We start from the raw sequence: 13,708 nt of genomic DNA, 5'->3' as shown, positions 1-13,708 counted from the left end.
ATTATTTTGTTGGTTTTTGGTTTTGCTTTTGAGGCATTCTTTATGTAGCCTTGGCTGTCCTGGAACTCCTTTTGTAGACCAGGCTATCCTCCAACTCAGAGATCCACCCACCTCTGTCTCCTGAGTGCTGGGGTTAAGATCCTAGCCGCCACCACACTTGTGTGTGTGTGTGTGTGTGTGTGTGTGTGTGTGTGTGTGTGTGTGTTTATAGCTTACAAAGTAAGGCTTTTCAGATAGCCTTTGTTTCTTACATACATCCCTCTACTTTTCTCCTCATCTCCTTGACCCACCCCCTCCCCTGCTTAAATCTGGTAAAGGCTTTTTGCCACCTGAGTTCAGGATATGTTGAAATCAGTGAGGAAAGCACATCTGCACTGCATTCTGGGTAATCTGTTCAATGCCTTGGTTTCCTTATTGATTTTTACCACATGCAGGTCAATGTTTATAATATTAACCCTTAAACTAATATAAAATATTATATAAAATATTGACCATATTTTCCTTCCCAATTTTTCCAGCTGATTCTCACTCTTTTTTTTTTTTTCTTTTTTTCGGAGCTGGGGACCGAACCCAGGGCCTTGCGCTTGCTCGGCAAATACTCTACCACTGAGCTAAATCCCCAACCCCTGATTCTCACTCTTAGACACCTGATTTTTACTTTTCCATTTTTAGATGCAAACTTTGTTTTTAAATAGAAGTGTAACTTCCATTTACCTACAGATACTCTCAAATCATTTTGTTTTTAGTCATTTTGAGACAGAGTTTTGCTTTTGGTTCAGGGCAACCTAAAACTAAGTCGTCCACAATGGCCTCAAATTCATGATTTTTTTTTTTTTTTCTGCCTCAGTCCACTAAGCACTTAAGGATCTTCAGCTTGGCCTGTCTTGACCATAATGGTCTCAGCCTGTTTGATTTTTAAGGTACTTTCCAAGGTGTTCTAGGGCTTTGTCTTAACATTTTGTGTGTGTGTGTGTGTGTGTGTGTGTGTGTGTGTGTGTGTGTGTGTGTGTGTGTGATATGTTAGATAAAATACCCCTAGCCCCATCTTCAAGTTACTTTTGGTTTAAGTGTTTACAACAGCAACAGAAAATACGCTAGTACACACATTCCTTCTTCAAACAATACATCTGGTTCTTCCCAGCACAGAGCTATACAGACTCTCATCTTTGAATAGTGGTGCAAGTTTCCCCACCCCTAGTAACAAGCAGATGCTATGAAGAACAGGAAAACCGATCTGACCAGAGCAAGCTTTTGGTATATGAGCAACGAGGCAAAACTAACTTCTGGAAACCTCTGGGGAAGACGCTCCTATTTACCATCTTATGCCTATGCATAAGTGGAGGTGCATATGATTAAAATCAGGTGCATTATGGGAAGAGACATACAATCCAATTAGAGAACTTCCATAGCTATGCCCCTCAGTCACCAGCCACTCCTCCTCTTGAACCTAATAAAAGCAACTTCAAACAATAATTGTGGCCCTTGAGTGTCCTCACTCATGTGGCCGCTGTCGAGCTTGCTAGGGAACCTTTCTGTATCTGTATGATTACTGCTCCAAATAAGTCTTCTTGCTTCTGTGCAGATCTGTGGGTTTGCAGTTCTTTGGGTAAGAGGTCAAGAACCTGGAGACACCCAATAACACTGAGGATAAGTGACTCCTGGCATGCTGTGGCTTAAATGCAGGCAAACATATCACCTGCCTCCAAGGCTCGGGGACACTGTGAAGGGAAGGTGGACATGACATCAGAGCTGGAGGATGGGAGGGAAGGGCTGCTGCAAAATGGTGTCTCCTGGACAAGACACGACTGCATACGCCTATGAGATCATCAAAGCTGCTATCATTTGCCCAAGGTGGGGCCCATCAACATTTCACAAGGCCTCAGTCCCTCCCAAGGAGTCATTAGAAGAAATGGTTGCAGGGGAGTGGTGTGTCTGCTCAGTGCTGTAATCACTGCTGAGAATGTCATCTCTGCTCCAGTAAATAATTCCCCACCCATGCTTGTGCCAGAAACCAGAGTTAAACTCAGTGGGTCACAGAGCCGGGAGAGGAAGCAAGCATGGGGCGGGGAGTGGGGCTTTTTGAAATAAGATCAGTTTCAGATCTGGGAGGAGAGTGATGGGGAAGATGAAGGCGGTGAAAACGACCACAATCACTCTATACCTTCTTGAATGGTTTTGAAAAGCCTGTTCTGTTGTCTGCAATCCCTTCTGTGTTGCCGAGTGGAAGACGACGAGCTGCCTTTAACGTGCTGTGCCCGCGATTGTGAGGAAGAACGGTGTTCAGAACTATCTTTAACGTATGAGTAAGTTGGACTGGGTGCTTTGGCACAAACCATCTAATTCCGGCCCTGTGGAGGCCGAGGCAGGTGGCTCTCTGGGAATTCAAGGCCAGTCTGACCTACATAGTGTACTCCAGTCCAGCCCGGACTACATGGAGTGTCCCTGTCCCCACAAAACAATATGAACAAATCCATTTCCAAGTAAAGAAACAACTCCACTCTTCTGTTTTTAGGGGAGGGCATGTGAAAGGGAAACAGGGCTTAGGTAGCTTAGGGGGGAAATTCGCTTGGAGAGCAAGGGACTCTGCATCCATCAGCAGTACCGGAGAAAAGCAAACAAGAACTACTCTCCCAAAAGCCACCCTCCTCAGTGCCACTTGCCTGCTCCTCATTGGACATTTGTCCTGACTGTTACCACTTGCTCACGGGCAATTGGAAGAAAAGTGTCTTGTGAACACCTCAGGTCTGTGGCCTGCTGTGGCCATGGCAGGGAACGCCACACTGTGCCTCCTGTCCCTGTGAGTTCAGAGGTTTCGAGCCCATGAGCTTCCTAGAAAGAGTCCATAAAGCACGGACTCTCAGCCAGGGCAGACTCTGGAAGGACAGGAGGGAGGGAAGGCGCAGCCCCTGCTCTCCTTTCTGGCTCAGCGCAGGGTCCTGATTCATCCCCTTTCTCTGTAGCATTGAAAGCAGCTCCCATTCTACCACCTTCTAACCAAACCCTAGGTGAACCAGAAAGAGCAAACACCGCAGGCCTGAGGAGCATGGGGTAGATGGCAGGGTTGCTGCAGAGTGGGGGTGCTAGAGCAGTAGTGATCAACCTGTGGGTTGTAGCCCCTATGGTGGTTATGGGGAACACCCTTTCACAGATATCCTGCATATCAGATATTTACATTATGATTCATCATAGCAAAATTACAGTTATGAAGCAGCAACAAAAGTAATTTTATGGTTGGGGGTCACCACAGCGTGAACTGTGTCAATGGGTCGCAGCATGAGGAAGGTTGAGAACCGTTGCTATAGAGATCTGGCTGAGGATCCTGGCCAGTTGGGAGCTGCATGACAGACCACAGCAGACAGGATGTCCAGGGCCTGCTAATGCAGAAGGGCTCTGGGTGGAGGTGTGTAGGGGTGGGTGGGGGTGTTGGTACCGTGAGGGTGGGGAGTGAGGTTGGTAGATCTGGATCTGCCTCCACCCATCTGAAGACAAAAGCCAATTCTTAGTGAGGAGTACTGACAAGAACTGAGACCACAGGCCCAAGCGTCTGAGGAGACCTCCCTGGGGACACGCAAGGCTCCCAGCGCTGCCTGTCACAGGAGCTGTGTGCCAGCCCATGGCATTTTAGATTTCCATGTAGTTGGGTCTACAGTTGAAATGAAAACCCAATTCTCATCTGAAGAACTTAGGAGCCCCCTCCCTGCCTACCCCAGCACGTCTTTTGTTCTGTTTTATTCTGTGTGGATGTTCATTCTCCTGAGGGCCTGCAGGGATGTGTATGCCTGGTGCCCTCAGAGGCCAGAAGGGGACATTGGAACTGGAGTTACCGGTGGTTGTTAGTCTGTGGGTGATGGGATTTGAACCTGGGTCTGGAAGAGCAGCCTTATGGATCCTCTCCAACCTCCTGTTGTTTTGGAATTGCTTATTGCTAGGTTGCTCTGGCTAGCCTGGAACTCATGGAGAGCCCTCTCTCTCTCTGCCTCCCAAGTAATGGGAGTACAGGCATGGCCACCATGGCCAGATATTGACAAGTGTTGTTGTTGTTGTTGCTGCTGCTGTTGCTGCTGCTGTTGTTGTTTTCCAGGCTGCCTCCTTACAGAGTTGAGGCTGGACTGGACCTTGCTGCAGTCCTCTGCTCATATCCTCTAAATGTCGAGATTACAGATGCCTGGCTTTGATTTTTTTCCTTGATGAAATGCTGGTTACAATTGTTATCGATTCCATTTTAGAGGATATTCTCAATAGGTAGCTAAATAATTGTACTATTCCAGTGAAGAGGTGTGTTACTTCATTTTAGAAAGGTGGGAGGGGGGGTTGGGATTTAGCTCAGTGGTAGAGCGCTTGCCTAGGAAGCGCAAGGCCCTGGGTTCGGTCCCCAGCTCCGGGAGGGGGGAAAAAAGGTGGGAGGGGGGCGAGCAATAAAATTTTAGTCGTGAGCGCCACCTTGTGGATGCCTTGTGCACCAGGCCACTGCAGCACTGGGCCACTGCAGCAGCTCAGCTTTTGCTCAGCTTTCCAACAACGCTTCTGTCTTAGATATGGTTCTATTGCTGTGGGCAGACACCATGACCAAGGCAACTCTTTTAAGGACAGCATTTAATTGGGGCTGGCTTACAGGTTTGGAGGTTCAGTCCACTATCATCATGGTGGGAACATGCCGCATCCAGGCAGGTATGGTGCGGGAGGAGCCACAAGTTCTATGTCTTCATCTGAAGGTCGCTAAAAGAAGACTGGCTCCCACATGGGTCTCATTGCTCACCCCAACAGTGACACTCGTCCTCTAACAAGGCCATACTTCCTAATAGTGCCACTCCTTGGGTCAAGCATATTCAAACCACTACAGATTCTAACGATTCTAATCCTTACTCTCCCCATCACAGAATGAAGGTAAGTACTACTATGCAGGTAGCCGCAGCAATGTGGTGAGGTTTGTCAGCCATTAAACCCCGTTTTTTCCCCACCCTCTCGACGGAAAAAGCAAAGAATTTAAACCCCACATTCCCTCGTCTTTTAAATCCTCACATCCAGCTCGGAAGTTTTGTGTGCGCCTGTAAATAGTTACTGCAAAAGCGTGCGTCAAATTTAAGTTAGGATTTCCCCAGCCTCAGCTCATCCCATCTCTCCCCCACAGGAAGGGGCTTTGCTGAACCTGTGACGCGTTTGCACTCCAAGTGCTCTGAATCGTTGCCAGAGGGACGTCTGGGTGCTTTCCACGTTGACTTGGTGAGAAGAAGCTACTGTACACACTCGTGTGTGCTGGGCACGTGAGAGTTTTCATCTGCTTAGCATAAATCCTCCAGACTGTAGTTACGGGGTCCTACCATTTACTGCATGTTAATTTATTTATCTTTATACTCACATCCTAATAAAACTTTTAACCCTCCGTCTATTGACCTAGTTCACCCCCCCTTCCCATTTGAATCCACTCCCTTTCTGTCTCTCATTAGAAAACAAATGGTTTTCTAAGGGATATTAGGGTAAAAACATAACCACATTAATTGGACAAAACAGACAGAAGAGCCCAAGAGGAGGTACAAGAACCAAAGACACACTTGTTCTCCCGCTCAGGTAAGGCATACAAGCGCTAAACTGAAGCCATCGTGTACGCGCAGAGGGCCTGGCACAAACCCGGGCAGCCCTGTGCATGCCTCCTTGGTCTCTGTGAGTTCTTGTGAGCTTTGCTCATGTTGGTTTCGAGGGCTTCGTTTTCTTTGTGCCCTCCAGTCCTCTAACACTCTTCCTGCCTCCTCTTCCACAGGGTTCCCTGAGCCATGCAGGGATTTGATGGAGGTAGCATGTAGTGTCTGGCTGTGGGTCTCTGCATCTGCTGCGGGAGGCGGCTTCTCTGATGATGGCGGACCAGAAGGCATCGATCTGCTTCCCTGGATGGAACCGCATGGTTACGTTTTTTTAAAGAGGCCGCCAAAAATGTCCACATCGCTACCATTTTACTCTTCCACCAACATCGCAATTTGTTGCCACTCAGGCTCGCTAGCACTTTCTAACTCCATGTTTTTTCCTTCATACAGCTATGCTATAGATGAGAGATGTCAGCCTGAGCCTTCCTCTGGCCTCCACAGGCACCAGACTCAGATACGTACATGCAGGCATTCGCACATACATGTAAAGTAAAAGAGGAGAGGGGATGGGAGAGAGGAGGGGGGAATAAAAGGGGCGGGGAGAGGAGGGGAAGGGAGGAGGGAGGGGAGGGGATTCCAAGGGCAGCAGACAGGCGTAGATGTGCTGATCAGAGACAGATAAGAACAGAGCCACTGGCTTGGGTGATGTTGACAAAGGAAGGTGAGTCACTTGAAGCTCAGATCCAAACAGCTTCAGTTAGTGACAAAAGGCAGAGTTGTGGCTGAGGGGGTCTGTATATTCCTATGTCCAAGTCACCTAGCTCGAAGACCCAGCTGTACTCAGGCCCCACGCGCTGGGAGGCTGTGCTGGAACAGAGGCCCATGATGCTCACACAGACCCGAGCTTCCTGCAGATGGCGGGCAGGCAGCAGCTACTGGCTATTTTCATTTTTTGTCACACTTGCACATCTGCATGGGCTGAATAAGCAAATAATTTTGGATAGAAGTCGCCGTGTCGGGGGTGGGGTGGGGTGTGTGTGTGTGTGTGTGTGTGATTCAACTACCTCCTCTGGGCTATATGTCCCAGTGATATTGCTACCTAAAGGCAGAGGCCAGACAAGGGCAGGGTCAGTGGAGGTGCTGGTCTCAGGAGCCCCGGGCTGAGTTGCAGCCTCGGTTACAGGTAGGTAGCTGGCCATGACGCAGGCCGAGTGGTGACCAAGTTTTGAGACCAGTGACTATAGAGTCAGATACTGTTTGCCACCTAACCAACCCTTTAAGTCAGTCTGGTGGCAACATGCATCAATCCTCACAACAACTTATCTCTCCTGCTCCCGGGGGGTGGGGGTAAAAATAAAACCAGCCGTCTCCTCATCCATCTGCACCAGAGCTTCTCGGAAAACAAGTTGTCTTTCTGAGCTGAGCAGAGATCTCCCCTACACCCCCTCACACCTGCTGTGTCTCCAGCTCTACCATCTTCTTGCCAAAGCACCCTGCTGTCTCCCTTCTGTCCTGTGAGGACATAGATCTCAGGATGGTCGGATTGTAGGGTTTTTGCTTTTTTTCTGCAGCAATCTGGGTCATGTTGTCCTTCTCTCAGGAGGCTTTTCCGGTGGCTTCCCAGCAGGCCTTGCTTGGTTCATTTTCTCCTCTGAGCTTCTCTCTGTAAGTCTCCGGGGCTCATTCTTGCTGTCTTAGCTCTTGGCAGGGGGTGGGGTGGGGTGGTAGTGGGGAGTTTGCTTAAATCAGTTTTTAACATGAAGCTGCCTCATCTGAAGGGAGAGGGGGAGCTGTGGCCCAGGCCCTTGTGAATTATCACCTAAAATTAAGGTGTAAAACATTTTTTCTGTACTTGAAAGAACATATAAACTGTGCAAACGATGCAAGAAACAGCAGGTTACAGAGCCCAGCCCAGCCCGGCCCAGCCTCACTGTCCAAACCTCCTCAGACCCCATGACTATTTCTCCAGTCTCCTTTTCTGCCACTGCCATCCCAGCATTCCTATCTGAAATGTCGTCATTCTCCACCCATTCCCTTCTTTATATTCTGCCTATAGCCTTTTTTTCTTGCCTTGGTACAGGTACAGGCAATTGTGTGTATCATTTTCGGATTTTTTTAAATTTACATTTCAAATGTTATCCCTTTTCCCTCCCGGCCCTCACATTCCCCTACACTGGGGCATCCAGCCTTGGCAGGACCAAGGGCTTCTCCTCTCATCGGGGTCCAACAAGGCCATCCTCTGCTACATATGCAGCTAAGGCCATGGGTCTGTCCATGTGTTCTCTTTGGGTAGTGGTTTAGTCCCTGGGAGCTATGGTTGGTAGGTATTCTTTTTCCTATGGGGTTGGAAGCCCCTTCAGCTCCTTCAATCCTTTCTCTAATTCATCCATTGGAGACCCCATTCTCAGTTCAATGGTTGGCTGTGAGCATTTGCCTCTATATCTGTCATGCTCTGGCAGAGCCTCTCTGGAGACACTATATCAGGCTCCTGTCAGCATGTGCTTCTTGGCATCGGCAATGCTGTCTGGTTTTGGTGGCTGTGTGTGTATGGGCTGGATCCCCAGGCGGGGAGGTGGATGGCCTTTCCTTCAGTCTCTGAAGGGTGTGGTCCTTCTGGCCCTCCAGCCCTTATCAGGGGCTTTGTTACACTGAAACATGAGCCACGTTTGCACATCTTTACTGCTAGTGATCAGGCTCTCACACTCTTTCATATTCCTCTAATGCACAGTTTACTGTTTATCTCCTGTTAACATATAGTTGGGCTGTACTCAGCTTTGCTGCATTAAGGAAGATTTGCCCTCAGGTTCACGTCAAGTTGTCTGGCTATGAGATTGAAGGCTCCAATTCACTGGTAAAGGCCAAAGTGACCCCGCCAATCTGTGTCCTCCACTCCCTACTCCCATCCCTGACCTGACTGAGAATCGTCTAATTCCAGGTAGTGGTTTAGAATGGTTTGCCCACGGGTAATGTAAGCCTCTCCCTTCAGGACTATGGAGTCAGTTTTCACTGACTTGGCACTATTTAATGATCTTCCTGACCTTTTCAAATGTGAGTCCCAGGAGGAAGGGCTCTCATGGAGAAGGTCCCATCGAAGGCCCCTGAGATGCTCCAGATTATGAGAGTTTGGAAGGGACTTACTACATAGAGCATCTCCCCAACACTCATGGTCTCAAGCAACAGACCGCAGGAGCTCGGTCTCTGGAACTTGACTATATGAGAAGGGCTTCCTGAGGGAGCACTGACTCTGAAGACTGGAGCCTTGCACAGAGAGGAGAATGAGCCTGCAAGCCCAGGAAGCAGTTCAGTATGGTGTCAAAAGGTAAAGACATAAACAGGAAACCACAGGCTGACAGATCTTACTAGTACAGATGTAAAACTCTTCAACAAAGCCATAGCAGAGGGATCTGGCAACAGCACACGAGATTTAGATCCCCTTAACACTTGATTGTGGTTTATCCTAGGAATCTAACGCATCAAGATATGAAGAGCTTGACTTGGGAGAAGCTGCCCCCAAAACAAATAAGATGCAGAAATTAATAAGACACATCTTAGTGGGATAAATGTGTAAAAACACACGGTCATCCCAGTAGACACAGAAAACGTATGGGATACATAAATCCAGTCCCTCTTTATAAGGAAAACAGTTGTCGAGGGAGGACCAAGAAGGGAACACACCTCCTGCCAATAAAGGGCATGCACCAAAGCCCACAGCTAGCATCACCTGGATGAACAGGGAGAAGAGGATAATTCCTTCCATAGATGCGTCTATTCAACACGGAGTTGGATGTTCTAGGAAGGGATTTGGCAAGAAAAAGAAACAAAAGAATCCAGGCTGAAGAAAAAATAAGACTGCCTTTATTGACGGGGCACTTGATCTTATACCTAGAAAGCTATGAAAATGTCACTAAAAACGATGGCTTATCAAGACTGTAGAATGTAAATTCAACATATAAAATCAACTATTTCTCTATACTACCAACAAAGGCAATTTGAGAAAATGGTTCTACTCTTTTTAGCAGCAATCAGAGAATAGAATGTGTAGGAATACATTTGAAAAAGAAGTATAAAATTTATATTCTGCATTACAAAGCAGCATTCAAATAAAGAAGTTTCGAGTAAGTGAAAAGGCAGCCTTTGTTCAGGGTCAGAAGACTGAGCAGGGCTGACTTTCCCACAGTCTGTAATGGTTAGGTGGGTTTGTTGTTATTCTGCGTTTTCTTTGTCTGCATTTCCTAAGATTACATTTTTTTCATTTTTTTTTTTTTTTTTTTTTTTACATTCTAAGTTTCCCTCTCCCAACTCCTCCAGGATCCTCCCCGCTGTTCCACCTCTCTACCTCCACACCCTGTCTTTCTCTTTAAAAAAACAAAAAAGCCCAAGAAACAACAACAACAACAACAACAAAAAAAAAAAAACAAAAATGAAGGTTAAAAAAAATTACCAATAAAACACACAAACAAAACAACCCAAAAGCCCAAACAGAGCAAAACAAGACAAAAGAAAAAGTGTCTATAGAAACTGCCACCGAGTTTGTTTTGCGTTGGCCAAACTACTCTTGGCACGTCGCCCACCTGGGCGATGCTTCGTTTTTCCTTGGCGAGTAGACCTCAACTGCAGGTGGTTTCTTGGTTACTGGGGGGACCCTGTGTCCCCTTCCACCCCTCAGGCCCGGCACCCTGTCTGACTTGAACCTGTGCAGGCTGTCACTGCACTGCCACGGTCTCTGTGAGTTCCTATGCGTGCATCCTGCTGTGTCTGAAAGACGTTGTTTCTTGTGTGTCCTCCATCCTTTCTGCCTCTTTTCTATCTTCTCTTCCACAAAGACCCCTGAGTCTTGAAGGAAGAAGTTTGATGAAGACATCCCGTTTAGGCTTGGGTACTCCAAAACTTCTCGCTCCCTGCAAGTTGTCCACACCATACCTTTGCTCCGCCATCATGGACTCTAGCCCTCTGGAACTATGAGCCCTACTAAATACTTTCTTCTGTAAGTATCATGTGTGTGTGTGTGTGTGTGTGTGTGCGTGTGTGTGTGTGTGTGTGTGTGCGCGCGCGTGTGTGTGTGTGTGTGCGCACGCGTGTGTGTGTGTGCATGTGTGCGAGCGTGTGTGCGAGTGCATGTGTGCGAGCGTGTGTGCGAGTGCATGTACATGTGTGCACGGGTTTTCTGTGGAGATTCAAGGTCAAGGTCAGGTTTTGTTCCTCTTTAAAAACGTTTTTAGCCCGGCCCGCAGCAGCTCTCTGCTCCCAGACCCGGTGAGAGAGAGACCCAACCCCCTGGTCAGGTGGGCACTCCTGAGGCTGCAGAGCGGAAGAGACCACCAACACTGCTCACCCCTGCCCACATCCCTGGCCCAAGAGGAAACTGTATAAGGCCTCTGGGCTCCCGTGGGGGAGGGCCCAGGAGCAGCAGGACCCCGCCGGACCCTGAAGGAAACAGACCGGATAAACAGTTCTCTGCACCCAAATCCCGTGGGAGGGAGAGCTAAACCTTCAGAGAGGCGGACAAGCCTGGGAAACCAGAAGAGACTGCTCCCTGCACACACATCTCGGACGCCAGAGGAAAAAGCCAAAGACCATCTGGAACCCTGGTGCACTGAAGCTCCCGGAAGGGGCGGCACAGGTCTTCCTGGTTGCTGCCGCTGCAGAGAGCCCCTGGGCAGCACCCCACGAGCAAACCTGAGCCTCGGGACCACAGGTAAGACCAAATTTTCTGCTGCAAGAAAGCTGCCTGGTGACCTCAAGACACAGGCCCACAGGAACAGCTGAAGACCTGTAGAGAGGAAAAACTACACGCCCGAAAGCAGAACACTCTGTCCCCATAACTGACTGAAAGAGAGGAAAACAGGTCTACAGCGCTCCTGACACACAGGCTTATAGGACAGTCTAGCCACTGTCAGAAACAGCAGAACAAAGTAACACTAGAGATAATCTGATGGCGAGAGGCAAGCGCAGGAACCCAAGCAACAGAAACCAAGACTACATGGCATCATCGGAGCCCAATTCTCCCACCAAAACAAACATGGAATATCCAAACACACCAGAAAAGCAAGATCTAGTTTCAAAATCATATTTGATCATGATGCTGGAGGACTTCAAGAAAGACATGAACACACTTAGGGAAGCACAGGAAAACATTAATAAACAAGTAAAAGCCTACAGAGAGGAATCGCAAAAATCCCTGAAAGAATTCCAGGAAAACACAATCAAACAGTTGAAGGAATTAAAAATGGAAATAGAAGCAATCAAGAAAGAACACATGGAAACAACCCTGGATATAGAAAACCAAAAGAAGAGACAAGGAGCTGTAGATACAAGCTTCACCAACAGAATACAAGAGATGGAAGAGAGAATCTCAGGAGCAGAAGATTCCATAGAAATCATTGACTCAACTGTCAAAGATAATGTAAAGCGGAAAAAACTACTGGTCCAAAACATACAGGAAATCCAGGACTCAATGAGAAGATCAAACCTAAGGATAATAGGTATAGAAGAGAGTGAAGACTCCCAGCTCAAAGGACCAGTAAATATCTTCAACAAAATCATAGAAGAAAACTTCCCTAACCTAAAAAAAGAGATACCCATAGGCATACAAGAAGCCTACAGAACTCCAAATAGATTGGACCAGAAAAGAAACACCTCCCGTCACATAATTGTCAAAACACCAAACTCACAAAATAAAGAAAGAATATTAAAAGCAGTAAGGGAAAAAGGTCAAGTAACATATAAAGGGAGACCTATCAGAATCACACCAGACTTCTCGCCAGAAACTATGAAGGCCAGAAGATCCTGGACTGATGTCATACAGACACTAAGAGAACACAAATGCCAGCCCAGGTTACTGTATCCAGCAAAACTCTCAATTAACATTGATGGAGAAACCAAGATATTCCATGACAAAACCAAATTTACACAATATCTTTCTACAAATCCAGCACTACAAAGGATAATAAATGGTAAAGCCCAACATAAGGAGGCAAGCTATACCCTAGAAGAAGCAAGAAACTAATCGTCTTGGCAACAAAACAAAGAGAATGAAAGCACACAAACATAACCTCACATCCAAATATAAATATAACGGGAAGCAATAATCACTATTCCTTAATATCTCTCAATATCAATGGCCTCAACTCCCCAATAAAAAGACATAGATTAACAAACTGGATACGCAACGAGGACCCTGCATTCTGCTGCCTACAGGAAACACACCTCAGAGACAAAGACAGACACTACCTCAGAGTGAAAGGCTGGAAAACAACTTTCCAAGCAAATGGTCAGAAGAAGCAAGCTGGAGTAGCCATTCTAATATCAAATAAAATCAATTTCCAACTAAAAGTCATCAAAAAAGATAAGGAAGGACACTTCATATTCATCAAAGGAAAAATCAACCAAGATGAACTCTCAATCCTAAATATCTATGCCCCAAATACAAGGGCACCTACATACGTAAAAGAAACCTTACTAAAGCTCAAAACACACATTGCACCTCACACAATAACAGTGGGAGATTTCAACACCCCACTCTCATCAATGGACAGATCATGGAAACAGAAATTAAACAGTGATGTAGACAGACTAAGAGAAGTCATGAGCCAAATGGACTTAACGGATATTTATAGAACATTCTATCCTAAAGCAAAAGGATATACCTTCTTCTCAGCTCCTCATGGTACTTTCTCCAAAATTGACCATATAATTGGTCAAAAAACGGGCCTCAACAGGTACAGAAAGATAGAAATAATCCCATGCGTGCTATCGGACCACCACGGCCTAAAACTGGTCTTCAATAACAATAAGGGAAGAATGCCCACATATACGTGGAAATTGAACAATGCTCTACTCAATGATAACCTGGTCAAAGAAGAAATAAAGAAAGAAATTAAAAACTTTTTAGAATTTAATGAAAATGAAGATACAACATACTCAAACTTATGGGACACAATGAAAGCTGTGCTAAGAGGAAAACTCATAGCGCTGAGTGCCTGCAGAAAGAAACAGGAAAGAGCATATGTCAGCAGCTTGACAGCACACCTAAAAGCTCTAGAACAAAAAGAAGCAAATACACCCAGGAGGAGTAGAAGGCAGGAAATAATCAAACTCAGAGCTGAAATCAACCAAGTAGAAACAAAAAGGAC

At 46.7% G+C, this 13,708-nt stretch overlaps 1 long non-coding RNA gene across 4 annotated transcripts in view; it reads right to left on the bottom strand.

Moving 5' to 3' along the window:
* LOC120101670 (uncharacterized) overlaps window positions 1–13,708 on the bottom strand; it is a 95,268-nt gene that overhangs the window by 61,994 nt on the left and 19,566 nt on the right. Inside the window, exon 4 of one of the 4 annotated variants that reach the window (XR_015684625.1) lies at window positions 5,523–5,879. The exons of the other annotated variants lie outside the window; for them this stretch is intronic. This is a non-coding gene — a long non-coding RNA (uncharacterized LOC120101670). Of the gene's footprint in view, window positions 1–5,522; window positions 5,880–13,708 lie in introns of those variants that run through there. 4 annotated transcript variants of the gene reach the window in all.

This window comes from Rattus norvegicus, chromosome 3, assembly GCF_021556685.1.
Source record: "Rattus norvegicus strain SHRSP/BbbUtx chromosome 3, alternate assembly SHRSP_T2T, whole genome shotgun sequence".
Taxonomy (NCBI): domain Eukaryota; kingdom Metazoa; phylum Chordata; class Mammalia; order Rodentia; family Muridae; genus Rattus; species Rattus norvegicus.
The sequence above is the reverse complement of the archived record's forward strand: the minus strand, read 5'-3'. Positions and strand labels throughout refer to the sequence as shown.